Source organism: Lycium ferocissimum, chromosome 2 (assembly GCF_029784015.1).
Source record: "Lycium ferocissimum isolate CSIRO_LF1 chromosome 2, AGI_CSIRO_Lferr_CH_V1, whole genome shotgun sequence".
NCBI lineage: Eukaryota > Viridiplantae > Streptophyta > Magnoliopsida > Solanales > Solanaceae > Lycium > Lycium ferocissimum.
In genome coordinates, this window is record NC_081343.1 from 1,432,181 (window position 1) to 1,454,529 (window position 22,349).

The window sequence follows — 22,349 nt, forward strand, 5'->3', positions numbered from 1 at the left end:
TTTTTCAAGTATGTGTTACGTATTCATTAGGGAAAATAATATTTTTATTAGGTATTCATTAGGGAAAATAATATTTTTAGTCCCTAAATTATTGTTATTCCACTTTTAGTCATTGTATTATCCAACTCACCGCATTCAACCTTCAAATAATTCATGTGTGTGATTTTAATCCTTTTAAGTAACTCAAATATAAAAGCTAACATAACATTCAATAATCTAAAATTTAAATTCTTGGTTTTCTCAAGGTGGCTCAACAAAGTTAGGGGTCTAAAATCGATTTTTAACAAGATGCCTATATTTTTTTCCCACAATTGTTATTTATAGTATAGTTTTTAAAAAAATACATAAAGTCTTTAACTCCACATAGTAATATTATTACTATTATTTATAATAGTAAGAGTTAATTCAAGTTAATATGATGTTAATCATGTGTTTGGAATACAATTTGTTGAACAATTGTAAATAGAAAATTTTATTTACTAATATGAAGATGTGAGTAGCTTAACTTAAAATTCTAAGATATTTCATCTATAAAAAGCTGGCAGTTTTTCTCTTTCTTTATAAAGATTTTTTACTTTTTATTTTTCTATAATATTATCTAAGAAAACATACAATTATAAAAATTACTACTCCCTCCGTCCCAATTTGTTTGACACTTTCGCTTTTCGAGAGTCAAATTTCTTAATTTTGTCCGTATGTTTGAACATAGAATCTTTAAACTTTTTCGAGATAAATTTATATATCTGAAAACTACGTAAAAAGTATTATAAGTCACCATAATTAATAAGTTCAAATATTTAAATGACATGTGAAGAAGATACGATCAAAGAACAACTCGTTTTTGACTCTCGAAAAGAGAAAAGTGTCAAGCAATTTGGGACGGAGGGACTATTAATTAATTGGGGCCTCAAATTTTTGGGTGCCTAAAGCAAAGACTTCCCTACCCTCCCCGTTGAACCACCCCTAAATTTTCTTTTACTTAGCCGATTATCTCCTGAACATGAGTTTATGCATATGACATTAAAATAAGCTCGTGTTATCTTCTTGAATGTAACGACCCGATCGGTCGTTTTAAAAACTAATGATCTATTTTACGTGTCATCCATTCCAGAAGCTCTGTAATGATTATTTTGACCTTTTAAAAAATTTGAAGTCAAACGGACGTCATTTGGTTTACTTTGGGAGAAGGTTTCACTTTAGAGCATTCAATTAATTGCATAAATTATTTATCTTGGGAAAATGTACTCTGATTGGCGATCTGAAGATTCCTTTAGATGTGAAATATTATTTATGACCTGTGGAAATTGACAGAGCTAATTTTAGAGTTCGTTTGGTTGGTTTTTGACAATTAAATCGGTTTTAGCATTAAATATGCCTATTTATGGTGAAAAGATGGTCACAGGAAGAAATAAGACCCGTATTTTAAATTTGTTGTTTTCGTTAGCTTCATATTGATGTTTATGGATTGTGGCGATGGGTGGCTCTATTCCCGAGGTGATCGGATGGGAATCAGAGAAAAAAATCTAAGTTTTGAAATTTTGAAGTTCTAAGTTTGAAAAGTTTGACTAAAAATTGCCTTTTGGGTAAACGTGCCTGTAATCGAATTTCGAAAGTTCCTTTAGGTCTGGAATGTAATTTATGACTTAGTCAAGTCATTGGTTCCGTTCCAGAGAGATTCGGGTGTGATTTAGGCGGTTGGTTGAGAAGCTAGCTTTTGAGATGATTTGGAGTTAACCACGGTCAAATCGGGTCAAGACGGTCCCGTTTGGATGTCTTGAGAGTTCGAGCAGGTCCGTATAATGATTTTAGACTTGTCCACAAATTTTGGTTAGATTCCGATGAGTTTCGGATGTATTGAGTTGTATGGTGTTTGTTTTTTGTTTCGACGTCATTTTGAGCAAAAAGGGTATCATAATGAGCAAACGGCTTTTGTTCTGTGTTTCAATTGAATCGTTAGATCTGTATCATAATTTCGGAGCTATAGCAACAAGAATCATCGTGTTTCTCCATCGTATGAGGAAGATATGGTCATTTTACTAAAGAAATTCACTGCTGGTTTTCTAGTGTTATTTTGCTAAAAATTACGCTTTTGCCCCTAAATTCGCCCTTAAATTTCTACATTTCTTCAAAACTTGAAAAAATCATATATCTCTCATTTTAAGGACAAATTAGGTGATTCAAAAGGCCATCTTGGGTGGAATTTAGCAAGGATTTTATTGGGCTTGTCAAAAGTGAGCTTTGTGATCAACTAGCACCTGATTTGGACCGAAATAGCTGCTGCATTTTTTTTCTCCACTTGTTTCGAGATTTAGTTACTTTTCTTACAAGCTTGGGAGCTCAAGTAATTTTTGCGGTGTTGTTCTCGTCTCAACGAGGGGGCAAGTATCTATCCTTTCTTTTGGTGTTCCCCCATGATTATTTTCGTCAGTTATTGTTTATATCCGTTTTTGGATTATAGAAATTGGGGTTTTGAACCCAAAAGTTGAAAAGTGGTAAATCATGAATTTGAGGATCAGGATGATGGGTTTTCTGGATTTAAACTATTTAGGCTATGGGTAAATCAATTTTGAAATAAGAGTCCAGTTTTGCCCTTGAGGGCTCGGGTTACCTTTTTGGATACGTTTTTGGGTTCCGAATTAAATTATAGAAATATGGGTATCATTCGACTCTTTTAAACTCGTAAAGTACTATTTTGACTATATTGAACCCAATTTTTAACAAAATTATAGTTTTACCCTTGGGGCTCGGGTTTGGCTATTTTGAGTCCATTTTTTTGGGTTTTAGGTAAAACTATGGTAATAAGGGTATCCATGGATTTGCGTTTCAATGTAGAATTCATGTTTGATAGATTTTCATCGATCGGAAGCGCTCCAAAAAGGAAAGGCGATGGCTTGAAGGTTTATGGCTCCTGTTCAGCTTCGAGGTAGGTTACGGCTTACTTTATGTCTAGGCTCCGGTTAGCAAAACGTATGTAGATTGTAGTGATTGACGGGGAAAGCATGGTAGGTCTTCGGGCATGGTGTGGAGGTGACTTCCATCTAGGTTGGTATTGTCAGTTGTTATGTGGGCTTGTCGCCATTATTGTGATACTGTAATGTGAGCTTGTTGCCATTATTGTGATATTGTTATGTGGGGTTGTCTCCATGGTTGTGATTTCATGTACTTGATATAATTGTCTCTCTCTCTCTTGCCATCTCACTTGTCATATTGAAGAGGAAGGTTAATACTGAGAAATTGAATATTGAATTGCATTTCATAGTATGAATCTATAGAATCTATGATTGTGGTGATTATTGAGGTTTATTTCATGCAAGGCATGCATCCCATAATCCATGTGTTATTTGATGTGATTATCACCTAGTTGTATCTCTATCACATACCAGCTTACTCATCTCATGAAATGAAAGGGTAATATTGATGATTGAACCGTGGACAATGATATGACCTGTACTTGTTGATTGCATATTGGTGATATTGTTAAGACTGATATCATGCATGACAGAGAGACTATGAGGTCTTTTCCGGAGATTGAGTGTGACAGAGAGACTCTGAGGTCTTTGCCGGAGATTGAGAGTGATTGACAACCTCTGATGTTTCTGCCGGAGAGCACGAGTGGTACATGAACTTCACGGGTCCCCCATGGGTCATGACTATAAGGCATTTCCATAGCATGTGTGTAAGAGAGTGGAGCGTGAGAGGTGAATACTGCATTGCATAGCACGGCATTGCATAGCATTACACTCCATTGAATTGCTATTCATGTCATTGCATGTCACATTCTCTGATTGATTCTTGATTGGTGAATTATTGAGTTGTTGTTGTTTGTAAGGTATTTATTTAGAGGCTTGATGGATTCGAGGTTTAGAGATTTCCACTAACCTAAGATATTGAAATCCTTGTTACTATCATTACAGCAAGACTTCCATATTTTCTAGATTTGTGACTGTGTTTGATTGCTTATCCGCTTACTTGTTAGTTGTTTCCTGTTTATATGCATGAACTAACCATTGTCGGCCTATAATACCTACGAGTACGTGTGTTCGTACTGATACTACTCTTGCTGCACTTTTTCTTGAGTGCAGAGTTCGTTGTTGGTCCTACGTCCCGACCTCAAGAGTGAATCCCGAGGCTACTTGTCGGAGTTCCCAGGTGAGCTACATTGATGAATCCACAGCCCGAAGACTCTTCCTCTACATATCTGTCTTTTCTGATTCTTGAGACAGTATCTTTAGTTTGAGACTTGTATTATTCTATCAGACTTGTATCTATTATTAGTGGCTTTTGTACGATGTTCAGATCAGGTTTTATGTATGATGTATTGAGTACTTCGGCATTGTTCTATGTATTAAGTATGATTGTTAAGATGATTCGTGTTTTATTTCCGCATGTTGTATTAAAATGATGTAGTTAAGAGAAGAGTTCACCCACCAGGGGGAATAGCTTGGGTGCCCACGAGTTGTGTCGTGACATTGAATGTAATACACTTTACTAAACCATATATACCCCCACCCACCCCCCTCCCCGCCCCCGCCATTCCTTCTCCTTTCTCTCTTTCCTTTGAAGAATACAAGCTTATACGTGCTAATTTGGAGCAATTTTATGTGGCAATGTTTAATTTGACACGGAGTTTAAGATAAGTATTTCTTTGTCTTAATTTATGTTATATACTTTTCTTTTTAGTTTGTCCCAAAAAGAATGATATATTTTTATATTTAGAAATTATTTAACTTTAAACTTAGCCCTTTTCCCTTAACGAAATGATTTAAAGCCACACAAATATTTATGACTTATTTTGCACCACAAGTTTCAAAAGTTTTCGTTTCTTTCTTAAATTTTGTGCCTATATTACATAAATATGAACAGGATTTTTAAAGCCAAATTATTTTTAGATACAAAAGGGTGATATTCTTTTTGAGACAAACTAAAATGAAAGTTTGCACATAAATTGTAACTGGGGCAGTAATTTGTTTACAAATTTTAGTTTTTTCCTTATTATGACTATCTATTTTAATCGGACTCTTCAAATCTCCGCCACACCCATATTTTCCCAACATGGGGGTGTGGGATTTGTACCCGATGTGATCAACCTAACTTGAATTTTTTACTACACCTTTGACCGAGAAATATAGTTTGACTGGGTAGTTGATTTAGTCTTGGGTTTGACATACATATATTCACATAAAGTACTACAACACTTGCTACAATTCTAGATAGCTTATGAATAAATCTTAAATTTATAAAAAGAATTTTATTATATTAGTTTTAATTAAGTAACTTCAATTAATTGATTTCTCTAACGCTTTCAATTAGTTGTGTAGTCCCGACGTTTACCCTTACTCATAATTGAATGTAAACAAAAATGAGAAGTCATTTTGCAATCTGTAAAATTAGTAAAGTCCATATTGTGCATGGAACCATCTCTACATATTAATCTTGAGAAGGATACTGGAGAAATGCTGAATTTGTTAGAGCACTTTGACAAAAAGGAGAGGAAGAATCTAACAATTTTTAGCGCTCTTGCCTTTTACGAAAAGCTTGTCAGCCTTTTCCCAAAGACTCAGAATCAGTGCGCAAACATAACCTTGTTGTTGAAGGGATAGTTCTCTCATATGTTACAAACTTTTTCGAATCATATCTTGTTGATGGAATGATTGGTGAATTAACCTCAACCCTTGAAAGGGAAAACATTAAATATGACATTCATGAGTTCTTTCCTTCAAAGAAAGTGGATCCCTGAAGCTATTTCTATGCATTTTAAAGGCTAAGCTTTTGCCTTTGGTTGATTACATTCAGAAGAGGATAAAGGAGGTGAAGGTAAAGGAATTGAGATCTGTTGTGACGGCTCGTATATGGTGACTCAAGGGCAAGACTATCAATAAAACTTCTGCTTTAAGCTGCCAAGAGTTAAAAGGCCTAAAATTTTCTAGTGGTTATAAGAAGGATTTTGCTGAGAATTTAAATTGATTGTCACTTGAGAGATTGAAATAAGAACTTAAAAAAAAATGGAAAGAAAATTGAATGCATTCCTATGTCTAAACAATAAAATTGTGAATATTTATATTAAAAGACTTTAAAATGATATTTAATTCTATATTAATATATAATTTTTCTAATTATATGTTTATGTTTTTTGTATTCTGTTTTAAACTCATTTTTCTGAATCAATTATTTTTATTTATCTATCAAAAGAAATTCATGAATAAACTTATATTTTTGCATCTAAAAAAATTAAGAGTGAATTCCAAAAAAAAAAATTGCTAAGCAAATTGTTGATAAAACTCCAAAATGGCATTTTCTTTTGACCCAAATTTTTTTTTCTCTCCTTATCACTCAGAAAAGACAAAAAAAAAAATTCAGGATAGCAAATATTCTCTTAGATTCAAACTCATAGCTGATGATAGAACTAGAATAGATATTTTTTGTTTCCTACTTACACGAGCCCATATCCTTGCTTTCTATCAATTTCTAATTCTGATCTTCCTCCCCAATCTAATATTATGGTGTCTGTATAGACTGAAATTCCGTTATGGTCCAATTCTGATTTAGGTCACTGATTCTATTGAGCTGCCTCTGCTCATATAGCTGAAAAAGTTGATGTCTCTAAAATAATAGAATCTGTCCAGAAACATGTCAAAGATGTTAAACTTTCGGATGAAGAATATGTGCAGACTCTATGGGATGCCTTGGTGGTTGCTGATCAGAAAAAATTCTAAGCTGGTTCTTAGCTAGGTATTTTAAACTTACAAATCATATGCCTTTGATCTATTTCCATTACTTTCCTCACCTATTTGCTTTCCCTTTTCTCATTTTGTAGGTGAAAAAATGAAAAGAGTTGCCAAAAAGACTCTGCCCCCAGAAAAGGCTTAAGAAGATATTCATATACATTGTCCAAAATTGGTGATATGAGGATGTTGAGAGGTTAGGGACTGGTTAACAAAGATTATAAGCTCTTTCTATGACCATGATGTACTATCAAAAGGTATCATTCTTCTCTGGTTCCATGACGGAGGTCACCCTAATGACAGTTATGCAATCTTTGCATCTTCTTTTTATCTTTGAAATAGTTGATTTTCAATTTATTTACTTGGTTTCCTTGACCTGGAAGGGAAGTTTAGGACTCCTCCGAGCATATGTTTAGCTAAGTAAACCTATTCTATCTCTACCTCTCTGTTAGTGTTATCTCAAACACTCACAAACATCATTTACAGATAATTCCTCATATTATTACAGCCATTCATAAACTCATATTCACGACTAAACACGAGTAAGAGAATGGACATGCGGTCTATAGTCAGTAGGTCGTAGAGTCCATTTAGGTTCCATATCAATTGCAGCGACTGAAATTGAAATTTAGACAGTGGTTTCATCAATATATCAATAACCTAAGATATGGAAGGAACAAGCTTGGTTACCATAGCACGTTGGACAACCTTTTCCCGGACAAAATCATAATCTAGTTCAACATGCTTTGTACGGGCATGTAAAATTGAATTAGCCGTGAGATGTAATGCACTAATGTTTTCATTAAAAAACGCCGGAGGCTGAGACAGGGAGATGCCAATGTTAGAAATTGTAATGCAAAGAATGAAGAACACTAAACTACTTTCATGTCCAAATACATCCCCTGAGACAACGGACAGCCAAGTACTTCCTCTTGACATTATGGTTATCCAAATAAACCTTCTGGAAATAATGAACAATCAAGGTTCATTATTCACATTAAATGCTCCAATATATCAAATGTACCTGGCCTTGACCTCTAGTTGCCATCTACCTATGTAAAGGGGTTTTGGGGTCTCTTGTCAACACACAGAAAATCATATATCGTTCTTCTTCAAAAGCTCTTCTTCTCTGGGAAATTGTTTGTGCAAACTCCAAACTTCCAGCCACCGGTGCAAGTGTTTGGAAGTACTGTGAAACCCTGGGGAGCAAACGGGCTAAACGATTTGCACCGTAGTCGGTCCAAAATCGCTTTCAAGGTAGTGGCTTGCCACGACACAACGGTGATTTGATAAGTTATTTTTTTGTTTTGCTGGCTCTGGATCAATATTGTTTCCTATTTTTACCAACAATTTGAAAGCGATTTTCCATACAATATTGATCAGATGGCTATTTCTTTGAACAAAACTTTTCCCGATTTGTCAAAGCTTGAACCGTTAGATGGAAGGAATTTTAAATGCTAGTCTCAAAAACTTTTGATTTTCTTTGAACAATTAGAAGTTGATTATGTTTTATTTGACGAACCACTTGTTGATGTTCCTAAAACTCCTACTGATGATTCTGATGATACTGCTACTGTTGTTTACTAGTGATGCTACTGAAAAGAAATTTGAAAGGATAACAAAACTGTTAGAGGACATCTACTGAACCATATGACTAACCTTCTGTTTGATTTATTTGCTACTAATAAATATGCTAAGGAGATATGGGACAGTTTGGAAAAGAAACATGGTGCTGATGATACAAGGAAGACAATAAGCCAATCATGGAACAGGTTCACGAATATGAAAACTTGACTGTTGCCGTTCTTACCGAGGGCATGAAGATGTGTGAGATTCTTCAAGCCAATGTTCTGCTTGAAAAATTCCCACCGTCTTGGAATGATTACAGGAACCAACCGAAGCATAAGAAGAAGAACTTGACTCTTCAAGAACTGATCAGCCACATGAGGATTGAGGATGCAAACCGTCTCAAAGATAAGATGGAAGCTCTTTCCCTTAATTCTCCTAAATCTAAACTTGTGAAAACTTCTGGTACTGCTGTGAAAGACAGGTTAAAAGACAAACAGAAAAAAATCTCGAAGAAGGGAACTTCAACCAGCTGGAGAGCAAAATTCAGAAGTGAAAGGGAACTTGTTTCATTTGTGGGAAACTTGGTCACAGGGCTGCTCAGTGCAATCAAAAAAAAAGGCAGAACTCAAAACAGGGAGGACAATGTGTTGCCCAAGCCAATCTTACTGAGGGGAATGAAATGATTGTTGTTGTCATCGTTGAGGTGAATCTGGTGGCTAACACAACTGATTAGGTACTGGAAACAAGCGTCTCAACGCATCTCTGCGCTAATAAGGAGCTGTTTCATGACTTTGAGGAGTCCACTGATGGCGAGTGTGTCTAGATGGGTAACTCCACTACTGCTGGAGTTATAGGTAAAGGAAAAATTATGCCTAAGTTAACATCTAGAAAGACTTTAGCCTTGAACAATGTTCTGTACGTTCCCTCACTTCGCAGAAACTTAGTTTCTGGAGCACTTCTCAACAAAGCAGGCCTTAAACTTGTTTTTGAAGCTAATAAAATAATTATTTCTCGTGGAGGAGAGTTTGTTGGGAAGGGGTATCTTAGTGGGGGTTTATTTGTACTGAACAGTGTTCTAGAGATTATCAATAATGCAAATGTTTCCAGTTCTGCTTATACTGTTGAGTCTGTGGATTTATGACAGGTAGACTAGATCATGTTAATATTGCTTCTATTAAAAGACTTAGAAAAATGGATTTAATCCCTTCGATAAAAGTTGATGAATTTTCTAAGTGTCCTGTATGTGTAGAAGCAAAGCATACTAAGAAACCATTTAAATCTATTACTAGTAGAAAGACAGAATTACTTGAACTAGTACATTCAGACTTTGCTGATTTCAAGAATATTGTTAGTAAAGGTGGAAAGAAGTATTTCATTACTTTTGTTGATGACTTTTCTAGATACACTAAGGTTTATCTTCTTAAGTCTAAAGATGAAGCTGAAAGCATGTTTTTGAAATTCAAAGCAGAAGTAGAAAACCAACTAGACAGGAAAATCAAGAGACTTAGATCTGAGAGGGGCGGTGAATATAGTACTAATACTCTAGAGGCTTTTCGTGAGAAAAATGATATTATACATGAGATTAGTGTTCCCTATACTCCCCAACAAAATGGTGTAGTTGAACGCAAAAATCAAAACCCTTAAGGAAATGATGAACTCTATGATTTTAAGTTCGGGTATATCTGACAACATGTGGGGAGAAGTTGTTTTGTTTGCATGTTATATTCTTAATAGAGTCCCTCATAAGAAGTTATATGAGACTCCATATGAGCTGTGGAAAGGGTTTTCCCCTAACTTGAAATTTCTAAAAGTGTGGGGGTGTTTGGCTAAGGTTGGTCTATCTGATTTCAAACGGGTAAATGTGGTATCTAACATTTTTGACACTGTTACTATTTTTTATGCTCAAAATAGTGTTGCTTATAGATTTATGTCTTTGAATGATAATTCTATTTGTGAATCTAGAGATGCAGAATTTTTTTAACAAGCTTTTCCTTTGAAATATAATGTGCCTAGTGATGTGCATAATAATGCTTCTACATCTATGCCTGTTAATTCTCATGTTGTACCTTCTTCTGATGTTGTTGATAATGAGCATGAAATTGAACTTAGAAGAAGTAAAAGACGCAGAGAGACTAATTTTGTTCCTGATTTTATTACTGCCATCTTGACTGAGACTTATGATATTGATGTTCTAAATGATGAATTAGTATCTATCTATCTAATGGAAGAAGACCCTAATACTTATGATGAAGCAATGAGGTCAATAGATGTAATGTTTTGGAAAGAGGCCATTAAAAGTGAATTAGACTCTATAGTTTCTAATCACACGTGGGACTTGCATGATTTGCCTCAAGCTAGACCCATAAGTAGCAAGTGGATCTTTAAAAATAAATTGAGACTTGATGGTACAATTGATAAATGTAAGGCCAGACTTCTAATTAGGGGTTTTAACCAAAAACAAGGTGTTGATTACTTTGATACTTATTCTCCTATGACTAAAATAGCGACCATTATAACTCTTATTGCCCTAGCCGCTATTCATAGTTTAGTGGTACACCAAATGGATGTTAAAACGTCTTTTCTAAATGGTGATTTAGGAGAAGAGATCTATATCACTCAATTTGAAGGTTTTGTGGTCGCAGGACAGGAAGATAAAGTATGCAAATTGAGAAAATCCTTGTATGGCCTAAAGCAGGCACCTAAGCAGTGGTATGAAAAGTTTAATGACACATTAGTGGCTGATGATTTTGTTATTAATGCTTCTGATACCTGTGTTTATTCCAAAATGATAGGATCAGATTGTGTGATTATATGTTTATATGTGGATGACATGTTAATCTTTGGCCCTAATGTGAATTTTGTTAATGAGACTACGAATTTTTTGTGTTCTAAGTTTGAAATGAAAGACCTTGGAGAAGAAAAAGTGATTTTAGGAATTAAAATCAAAAGGTTAATGGTTTTCCTTGTGTCAGTTTCATTACATTGAGAAGATGTTGAAGAAGTTTGATTGTTTTGAGTTTGCTCCAGTAAGAACTCCTTATGATCCTAGCATACACTTGAAAAAGAATAAAGAATCAAGTGTTTCTCAAACTGAATATTCTAAAATAATTGGGAGTGTAATGTTTCTCATGAACTATACTCGGATTGATATTGCTTATATTGTTAGTAGATTGAGTATATATACTCATAGTCCCAGTAGTGAACATTGGATTGCTCTTCATCATTTGTTAAGCTATTTGAGAGGTACCATGGATTGGTGTTTACATTTTAGTAAATTTTCTGCTGTTTTACAAGGTTTTTGTGATGCAAACTGGGTAACTGACAATGATGAAGTTAGCTCCACCAGTGGCTATGTGTTTACTTTGGGTACAGGTGCTATTTCATGGAAGTCTTCCAAGCAGACTTGTATAGCACGTTCTACTATGGAATCTCAGTTTATTGCTCTTGAGTTGGCAGGACAAGAAGCTGAGTGGTTGAGAAACCTTTTGGCGGATGTGCCATTGTGGGGAAGACAAGTTCACCGATCTCTTTACATTGTGATTCACATGAGGCAATTGATATTGCAAAGAACAGCGTATACAATGGAAAAATGAGACAAATTTGCATCAGACATGGTGCAGTTAAACAGTTGTTGAAACACGGTGTTATCTCCTTAGAGTATGTAAGGTCTAAAAGAAATTTGGCAGATCCTTTAACCAAGGGTTTAGCGAGGAAAATGATCCTTGAAACGTCGAGGGGGATGGGGTTAAAGCTTATGGATTGAGGTAATATGGTGGATACCCATTTGTGGTTAAACGAAGCCATATAGGCCATCAATATACACTACATTTCCTATTCCTATGACGTGTGGTAGTGTGTAAAGGTTGAGTTTTACTCTTAATCCATAGCCCATTGTGGGGGTGCATTTGAGTTGCACTTGATGGATTTACTTGAGTTTTACTCTTAATGATTCTATAACCGTAAGGTGGTCTATGAGATAGACTTGATGGAATCACCTACGTGAGTGTAAAGGTGTGGTCACCTTTTATGAAAGACTTAGGTCGTCTTTCTAGAGCACACATTAGACCTAAGGTGTGTGTGCATGACCTTTAACGCACTTTGTAAAGACTTAGGCCGTCTTTCTAGAGCACTCATTAGACCCAAGGTGTGTGTGCATGACCTTTAACGCACTTTGTTTGTATCGCGGAGTTTGCATAAATTAAAGGATATGGTGTATGTTGTGGGGGTCTCAACTTAAGTCCAATCAGTTCAAGAGTACTTCACTTTTTGGATATTTGTTGTTGTCTCATTTCACTACGTGTTAATTCAAATCGAAAGATATTAACACTTAAGTACATGTTCCACGTTAATTCAAATCGAAAGATATTAACACTTAAGTACATGTTCCTTCCTTTTGCCCAGAATTTATTCCTATTCTTACCTTTGCATTAGTGGGGGATTGTTGGAAATTGTAATGCAAAGAATGAAGAAAACTAAACTACTTTCATGTTCAAACACATCCCCTGAGATAACGGACATCCAAGTACTTCCTCTTATAATAATGGACAGCCAAATACATCCCCTTGAAATTATGGTTATCCAAATACACCTTCTTTAAATAATGAACGAAAGGTTCATTATTCAGATTCAATGTTCCAATACATCAAATGTATTTGCTCTTGATCTGTAGTTGTCATCTACCTCTATAAAGGGGTTTTGGGGTCTCTTTTCAACACACAGAAAATCTTATCTCATTCTTCTTCAAAAGCTATTCTTTTCTGGGAAATATTCTTTATGCAAACTCCAAACTTCCAGCCACTGGTGCAAGTGTTTGGAAGTGCTGTGGAACCTTGGGGAGTGAACGGGTTAAACGATTTGCATCGTAGTCGATCCGAAATTGCTTTCAAGGCAATGGCTTGCCATGACGCAGCGGTGATTTGATAAGTTGTTTTCTCTTGTTTTGCTGGCCCTAGATCAATGTTGTTTCCTATTTTTACCAATAGCCAATATCCTTTAAAATGTAGGTAATCCATGTAACTTCAGCAGCAAGAGATGACAAGGACCTATATTCAGCTTCTGCACTAAATTTATATTGCTTCTTTGATGCCAAGAAATGCAATTCGAACCCGTAAAAATACATAAACCAGATGTGGACTTGCGAGAGAGTGGACAGCCAGCCCAATCCGCATCCGAAAACCCAACCAGATTGAGAGAAAAGTGAGTTGAGATGTGTAAAGCAAGCTAGGATGTTCCTGCGATGTACTGAAGGATTCGTTCGACGGTAGACCAATAAACTTAAGTTGGACGTTACATAAACTGGCAAAGAATGTTCATCAGATGCATCAACTAAGACACCAAAGAGAGTCATGTAATATGTGCTTCTGGGAGAGAGGAGTAGTCTAGGGTCTAGCGGCTAGCATATTGGTCCTTTAAAGAATATTTAAAGCATATTTATATTGGCTAAGGAAGATTCCATCTTTGTTTCGAGTGGCTTCCATTCCCAATAATTAATGTAAATTCCCTATATCCTTTAGTGCAAATTGAGAATTGAGCTTAGGAATGAGCACATCTATGTACTTTCGTACTCCCTCCCTCCCATATTAGTTGTCCACATTACTATAAATATTCATCGCAAAATACTTGTCCATTTACAAAATCAAGATAGAATTAATTGAGTTTTTTAAAGTAATCAATATTGATTGGAGTGCAATTAATTGGAGAGAGATAAGGGTATGTAGTAAAAATGTACTTTTATTTATGAGTTCTTAAAGGGAATGCAAAAAGGAAAGCGACCAAGCAATATGGGACGGAGGGAGTAATAAAACTTCCCAAAATAAGGAAATAACCTCTGTTTAAGAAAATCTATTGGGTACAATTATTGTTGTTTATGGGGCATAAGTTGTGGTGATAAATTAATTTTGCATATAAGGCATGAACTCAGGACATTTCAATAAGTCAGAGCCAGTGAACCTGCTCAATTGGACGAAAGTTTTGTCTCATATGTGAAACTCACATTAGCACAGTTGTTCACAAGTTATAATGGACGAGCAATACTTGGTAATTAAAATTGTATTATAATTCAAGAAACTAATACTCTATATTTTTTTTTAACTGAAAATGTATGTTGTTGGATTATAATTCAAGAAACTAATACAACTGAAATCCTGCCCACTAGGCATACATTACAGTACATGCGGCTCCTCTCCAGTTTTAACCTCTACAGTTTCCCCAAGTTATTGCTTCAAATGTTGTCACCTCACGAATAAAAGATCTGATGGAAACTATTAATTCTACTAAAAACTAATTAAACATTAACGGCATTTGCTTTTTCTATTTCACGGCTCCTCCTACCAAAATTTGTAGATACTACCTCTAAAATGGGTCAACCATTGGCTCTTCCACCACGATAACATCCAAGTTAAACCCCTAGCATCAAAAGTTTCTCAAAAAAAGTTTGAGAAAAGGCATAAATTCACCCCTAAACTTGCACCGAAAACTCACTTTAGTAATTAAACATAACTTGTAATTCTTTTCCCTCCTAAATAAACTATCCGTGAATTATATTAGACCTCCCAATGCCCAGACCTGTGCGTGTGCCAAACCATCGCAGTTGGGCGCGTCATTCACTTATTTTAACGATTAATTTTCTTTTTAATATGAAATAATAGACTTTAATGGGTTCAATGGTTATATTACCGTTCCCAAACCCACACCCGACCCTTTTAATAAGAACCCTAATTTCTCTTCTTCCTCACCTTCAATCAGCCCCAAAACGTTGCTCCATTCCTGAAATTTCTTCTCTCACACCTTCAATCAACCCAAATCTTTGTTCAAACCTAAATTTAAGTTTTTGAAAGGATAATAGTGGCTGAATTTTGAAATTTCTAACATAATGCGATCAGTTAATTTGACAAAGCTTTGTATCGAAGAGTATGATCCTGCTTTGAAGGAAGAAGTTCGTTGCAATCATGGGTTTGTGGTTCCTTTGAAAACATCTTGGACTACAAGAAATTCCGGTAGAAGCTATTGGGTGTGTCCTTATCATGGGGTAATTAGAAGATTCATTTAGCAAAATTTATATTTTAGTTTGTATTAATTTTCGCAACCCTAATTCCTTTATTATTTTTCATTATTAAAGGGTCCAAGATCTTGCGACTTTTATTCATGAAGGGATAAGGAAATCACTGATCCAGGGTCCAAATTTGTGATTCCCAAAGTAATTGAGAAAATTGGTGAGCCTGAGCATTTGTTGGAATCTTCTCAGCATGTTGAGAAGTATAGATCCACCAACCAAGATGATAAATTGGTTGAGAATGAGGAAACTTCTGAAAAAGTTAACAAGCCTAAAGCTTCCAACCAAGATGAAAATTGTATAGAGATGCAATTGGAGAAGTTGGAAGGAGAGATTCAGAAAATGAAAGAAAGTCAGAAGAAGTGGAAGAGCAAGATGGTTAAACAAAGGAGTAGGGAGAATGTATTCTTTTGTGTTATGTTTTGTTGTAGTGTTGTAGCTATACCTATAAGCTATTGATTAGGGGTCATCTATATGAAGAAAGGTTCAATGAAGTTGCCTTAGGTTCATGTTATTAGATGATATCTAGTTCTTGTATTCTAGTATTGGTGTATCTTTTGTAATCTAATTGCCTTGCCTCTTTTGTAATCTACCTTGGCTTTGTGTATGTACTATTAATCAAATATCCAATGCAGTTTGTTTTGTGATTTGTGTTTTGTTACAATCGGGGTATATGTGATGTTGAATAATGCAACTGAAATATGCAGTTTTACACCAAACAAACACCCAGTTTTGGTGTTAGCACTGAAATATGCAGTTTTACACCAAACAACTATAGTTTTGATGTTACACCAAACAACTACAGCTTCCAACTGCCCAACACTGGAAATACACAACACACAAAACATAAAATATACACCAAACAGTGCAGTCACAGCTGCTTAATATTGCAACACTTCATTGTCAATACAGGGCAAAATTAGAGCAACAAGCTAACACCAAATTGCAGTCACAACTGCATAATTATTTCCAAAACAAAATTAGATTAACTAACTAGTGCAGTCACAACTGCATAATTGTTTCCAAACTAAAATTAGACTAACTAACTAATGCAATCACGGCTGCATAATTGAGCCTTCTCCTAAAATTAGATTAACTAACTAGTGCAGTCACAGCTGCATAATTATTTAACAAAAAAACCAGTCAATCAGGTGTACACACAACATAGTAGTCCACATTTTTGCATTTCATCTACTAGGCAGTTGATGAACTTGTTTGACTCAAATGATTCAATTCAGCAGCCTGGGATCTTAGTCTCATTCTCTTTTGTCCTCTCATTTCTTGAAGCCCCTATTGGGTTATAGCATAAGTGCCTTTCCATTTTAACCCTCCTGGTCTTGGTTTGTGATGCCCAAGGCTTCCAGTCACTATAGCTGAATTCATAGGCATAGTTGAATGATTATTTGGCATTTCAGGCTGCATTAACAAAAATAGATTGACTCAGTGAATCTGAACAACAAGACTGAACATAGGCATAGTTTAATTTGAAAATTGTTTGTCAAAATCATCAAACTTACATTGACAATTTTAAAACCACTTCGAGTTTGAAGCACACCCATTCCAACCATCCTTGGCCTTTGAAATGGTGTCCCTCTTCCCCTTCCATTGAAAGATGCACCAACAAAAGTAGTCTAAGTGACATTTAAGTTGTTAGAAGGGCATTTAAAACTCTAAAATTGATTAAGTATTAATTTAACAAACTAACTATTACCTGAGATGCAGAACCTTCTCCTCTTCCCCTTCCATTGAAAGATGCACCAGCAGAAGTAGTCTGAGTGACATTTAAGTTGTTAGAAGGGCATTTAAAACTCTAAAATTGATTAAGTAGTAATTTAACAAACTAAGTATTACCTGAGATGTAGAACCTTATCCTCTTCCCCTTCCATTGACAAATGCACTCCTTGCAGCCATTGCCCAAGTCAAATTTAAGTAATTATTTCACATGTAAAACTCTAAACTCTATTAAGTTGTAATTAACAAGGAAAGTTTGTTACCTGTTTTGTAGAACCTCTTGGTCTTCCCATTCCTCTCCTTATTGGTTGAGAATTAGTTGTTGTTGTAGTAGAACCAACACTTGACCTTGTCGAACTGAAAGTTGTCCCTTTTCCCCTTCTTCTGCCTCTAGTGGATTGTGCATTCATAGGACAACCCTTCTTATTGTGACCCTTTGTATGACACATACTACAGGTCATCTAAACACCACTTTTTGATAGCTTTCCTGTCTTGTTTTATGTCTGCTCCTTTCTTCTATTCTTCTTAGGCCTGCGAGGCAGTTTTTTTAATTACAGGTGGGAGGATAGGAGGGTTGGTTGACTTTGTCCACATTTTCATGTTTTTAACAGGTTGAATAAAGTAATTGTACACCCTGAGGTAAGTCTCCTTAGTATACCAATGTGCAACATAGTGAATAGGCTCCTGTTACACCTCGTAGTTTTGGACGTTGAGGTCCATTAGGTGTTAATTGTTTTAATTGTAGACACTGGAGTTACTGTCGATGATATTGAGATTGTATGTGCCTATCTTATGATTATAAGGGTTTGAGCTCATGTAATAGGTTATGGAAGGATTGGAGAACGAGTGAATCAAGGAGGTTAAGTTTTTGGAACTTTGGGGAAAAGTGGGGCAAGAGTTCGTACGATGATTTTGGTCTACATTGAGGAAAGAATAAATTTTAGCATATGGAGAGTTTTGAGGTAAAGTAAAAGCCTAAATTGAAGTTCAGGAAGTCTAGTTTCCAACGCAACAAACCGCGCATCGATCCGACATCAAAATCAAATGTTATGAGCATTTTAAGACAGACTGCCAGAGCAGGGATTAACTCTGCGCTGGAGCGAACGCGCAGAGGACCAAGGGATAACTCAGCGCGAACATGCCCCAAGGTGGCGCGAACGCGCTAAGCAATTTCTAAGTCGGTGCAGGCAGACTCTAGAACGTTATAAAAGGGGGGGTTACCCCCTTATTCTTCATCCAAACACCCCAAAACTTCCCCAAACTCTCTGAAATCTCTCTCCACCTTCCACCCCTAAAATTTTAGTGCCAATTAAGTGGAATCTCCAGATTTAAGTTCGAACAACGTATAGTTGTGATTATAGTATCGCTTTGTGGTGGATTTTGGCTTGGATTCAAAGTAGATATTGAGGATATTGCGGATCTAGTAAGAACAAGGTATGGATCTCTCTTTATTGATATTGATTTAGGTTTATTTACAAAGATAGAGTTATTAAATCATCGTGTAGTGGATTAGCTTTATTGATATTGATTTAGGTTTATTTACAAAGATAGAGTTATTAAATCATCGTGTAGTGGATTAGTTGGTTGAGAAATCGGGTAAACATCATGTGGGATGTTTTATGGAATATTTTGGTATGGATGATGATGTTGTTGACGTTAGAGTTGTCATTGTTATGTTGGTTGTGGTATTGTGATTTTGGGCTAGGGATATAAACAGGGGAGATGCTGCCCGAATTTTGGCAGATTCTAAAGGAGTTTAATTTAAAGACTTGAGATAGGCATGTGATGATAAATCTAAGAGTGGTATGATTTTTCTTGAATATAGATTGACGAGCGTGGGAGGACAAGCGTTAAGTAGTTAAAGTTAAGGCGGCTGAAAATGTATGTTAAGGCTATCCTTTCTTTCATTTTGGCATGATCCTATGATATGAACGAACAAACGAGCTTCCATATTACTCTACTCTTAGAAGCACTGCGAGTAGTTCAGTCTATGATGTTCCTATATCCCGTTTATGATAATTCCTTCTGTTCATAGGTCTTGAGATTTCATGTATTAGTAATGCTAGCTCAGCAGTTGTCCACTAAAGTTAGTGTGACATCATATTATCCTGAGAGTTTTATTATTTCATCTTACATATGCATTGCATTCAGTATACATATGCATATTGACCCATGACCAGAAGGCATTATATACGCGTATATTATATGTATATGGGGAAAGGGATAGGTGTTATATACGCATTACCACCTGATCAGCTGGTGCACCTTGATGAGATATGGATCGGGTTGTACGTTCCTCGGCACTATTATATGAGATATGGATCGGGCCGTACGTTCCTCGGCACTATTGTATGATATATGGATCGAGGTGAACATTCCTCAGCACTATGACCTATATATATACATGAGCATGATTATCATTGAGAGCATGCATGTTATGTGCGCACAGAGGCCTTTTCAGTATACAGATTCATGCAAATACTTTCACATACTCAGTCATACAGATGCATACAGACAGTCAGTTGGTTTTGAGTTTAGATTCAGTTCATGATTCTTATGTTTATGTTACCTCTATGCCTTACATACTTAGTACATTATCCGTACTGACTCCCCTATTATTCGGGGGGTTGCGTTCATGCCCGTAGGTTCAGGTAGACAGAGAAACGATCCAGCTCAATAGGACTTTCCCTCAGCTGTAGTCATTGCGCTCCTCTCGATTCGGAGCGGCGGTCTATTTTGGTATGTTATTTTGGGATGTATATGCATATATGGGTATGACGGAAGCCCTGTGCGGTCCTCTCTACAGCTTTATACCCCAATAGAGGTCTGTAGACAGTTGTATGTACTTGACAGATGATGTAGCCTTATCGGCTTCTATTCTTTTGTGTACAGCATATGTAGCGGCCTCGTTGGCTTGCACTGTTCTTTTAGCATATGTATATACATGGATTGTATAGAGTTCACGATGTTATCCTTTCATGAGCCAGCATAAGATCAGTTTAAGTTACTTATGGGCCCTTGTTATTCAAAGATTATCCAGATGCGAGTATAGGGGTGTTTCGTCACTAGAGATCAGGCACTCGTCACGGCTCATCAATTTGGGTCGTGACAGTTCCAATCTTCTAAAATGAAGTGCAGCAATAGCATGACAGCAGGGTATACCTTTCAACATCCAAGATCTACAAGGACAAGTCTTGCTGTTCAGGTTCACATAAATTTATTTCCCCAACTATCCTTAATCTCAAACCCATGTTCACCATTCCATTCAAGATTACATTTCATTGACTTTGATGTGTTTTCTTGCAATACTTTTAGTGCCATTGGTGAGATATCAGTTATCCAAGTATTAGAGAACTCCCTCAGTTGTCCTATTCTCCTTATCATTTTGACCCTTATTTCCTCAAGCATTGTGATGATGGTCATGTGCCTTGGACCCAATATCCATGAATTGAAGTTTTCAGCCATGTTATTGTCAACACTATCACAATATCTGAAAGTCTTGAAGTATACCTTGGACCACCTCTTTATGTTATAATAGAGCAGATCCTCATTTATTTCATCCCCTAGCTTCTCCATATGATCCAAATTTCTAGTCGACTCTTTCTCATATGTAGACTTAGCACATCTCCAGAAGCAGTTTCTTCTCTCAATGCCTTTCTAATCCTTGGACCAGTTGGCAAGGACATTCCTAGCACACATTCTTTGTTCTGCATTTGGCGTTAACTCCTTGATAGTTATATCAAGACCCTACAACAACATTTGAAACATATTAGGTGACAGTAGTGTAATATAATTTAAAATTAGGAAATTCAAATAACAGAAAAAACAACACGTTACCTTCTGCATAGCTGAGAGAGTTGTCACTTCTGTTCCATCTCCAAGCTCAAGATCATTCCTTACAAGATTGACAAACCATCTCCAAGTAAAGGTATTCTCAACTTCAACCACTGTCCAGGACAGTGGTAGCATCTGGTTGTTACCATCCTTACAAACAACCACAAGTAGTTGCCCTTTACTAATACCTTTCAAAAAACAACCATCAAATCCAATACATCTCCAACTCCAACTCTTCTATCCTTGTACCTTTCTGACAGATACTTGGAATTCACAAGTTTGTTCTTGGTTGTGCCAGTGCACTTGTGCACAGGATTGTAACTCTTCACTACAAAATCTTTTGTCCTAGAATCATAACTGCCAAACAACAGCCAAGGATAACCAGCAGTACACTTTATCGTCACCCTAGTTGGTTCATTCACATATTTTTCTAACTCTACATATTCTTGAACTGCATACCTAGTAATGGCTTCTCTAAACTGTTTAACACTTTCAAAAGCAAGTCCAGTCTCCCAAACTATTAAACTACAACTAGGATAAAAAATCACCCTATTTCTGTTTCTTTTTTGCTCTCCTTGCCTTTTTTTTTAGGTTGTTGAACCTCACCTTCATCGTCTGTATCTATCTCAAAGCTAACATATTCATCTGAATCATAATATGTCATCGCCAGCTATTTTACCTTCAAAAGTACTCTTATTTCTTTCTAGAAAAATACTCGTCATACCATATCTACCCCCTTTTTTACCTAAATCAACCCCTTCACTTCTCTTCCCTCTTTCTCTAGTCTTCTTTGTTTTGGCAGCAACTCTTTCTTGCCTAAGAATCCTATCCTCCTCATGAACGTCACTACCATATTCTTCTTCACTTTCCTCTAACACTACATTGTCTGACTCTTAACTACCTTCAGTTTCACTTTCCCAATCAGAATCCACTATTGGAACATCAACTGACGTAGGAGCGAAGCGGCAGTGTAGCGAAGACGAAAAGGCGGTGTTGCCCCCACCCAACTCCTCCCCAACACTAGCAGCCCCATCCAACTATTCCCCAATACCAACCTCTTCAAAACCTACACCTTCACTACCCTCTTTATCAAAAGCACAAGACTCTTCACCCACAGCCTCCTCAGCACAATTTTGAGTTTGTGCAGGCTCTTCAAACCCTAAACCTTTGCTACCCCCAAAAGTTTGACTACATTTATCAAAAGCAGCACTAGATTTCCCACCCACATGTTTTACATATGGAAGAGGATGGGGGACCACAACAGGTTCTTCAACTAAGTGGGTCACAAAGAGTTCAACAATATCTCCATTTTTTAATTGAGGTACAATACCAATGATGTCCCTATCGCTAGTAACTGCTACTAAATATCGACATTTAGGTGGTCTAATATATACAATGCAAGACGAGCAGTTGTAGCCAATTTCTTTAACATAGTCCACAAA